This window comes from Galeopterus variegatus, unplaced genomic scaffold, assembly GCF_000696425.1.
Source record: "Galeopterus variegatus unplaced genomic scaffold, G_variegatus-3.0.2 Scaffold1278, whole genome shotgun sequence".
Classification (NCBI taxonomy): domain Eukaryota; kingdom Metazoa; phylum Chordata; class Mammalia; order Dermoptera; family Cynocephalidae; genus Galeopterus; species Galeopterus variegatus.
In genome coordinates, this window is record NW_007727389.1 from 381,030 (window position 1) to 382,001 (window position 972).

Below are 972 nucleotides of genomic sequence, written 5' to 3' on the forward strand. Positions count from 1 at the left end.
CAGGAGCGCCGCTGCGCTCCCAAGCGGCGCACTCTCCAGTGCACCACCGGGCCGGCCCTACACTTTTTATCTTATATTCTTCCAGCTAGACAGTAAACTCTTTTCACAGGCAACTTTCTTTGCATCCCTTATAACATAATGCTAACTTTATAGCATGAACTCAGTAGCTATTGATGATAATCAAAGCTATGGCATACTAATGTATAAATACATAAAATCTCACATCTTTAAATCTATCAATGGTACAGAGCAAGACAAAATTCTAACATAAAAGATTAGTTTGGCCATAAAAAGTAAGCCCAGAAGATAAAAGTAAGCTAAAACTATAACTGCATTGACAGACAAACTGAAAATATTTTAGAACCAGGGCAAGAAAGTGAAGGGAATCCTTATAATGTCAGGAAAGGATAAGAGTAGGACTAGAGAGGCAGCTCCAAGGTAGTAATTTCTTTTCAAAAGTCCTTGACAATTTGTAGTGGGCATCTGGTTTTGCCTGCCGAGCATTCATTCTCCCTTTTTCCTTTGAGAAACCTCTAATCATCCTTGCCAACATTCCTGTGTGGGACTGCCAGCCACAGTGCTGCCCGTCACCCTCGCCTCTCCTCCCAAGAACGTGGAGCAGAGTCTCAAAAATGCAGGTGTTTGCAGCTCAGTCATTTCAATGCTAGTGCTTAAAGACACCAACAAGTTGTTTTGTTTGTTTGTTTATTTTACCACCAAGAATACCAGAGCAACCCTAGTTGCCGTCCTCCCCAATTTCAGTTGTTTAACTCTTCATTTTGTTCTAAAAGCTACCCAAAACTATATAATAAAGTCCCCCTCATACTTTATCTGTTCCTTTCACTTATACTGTGTGACTTAATTCTCCCTAAAAGCTACCCAGTAGCTTTCCAAATTTAATTTTATTCAAAAATGTTTAATTTCAATGTTTATTTTTAACTCATTATTTTATATTGTTATTTTTAATTAATC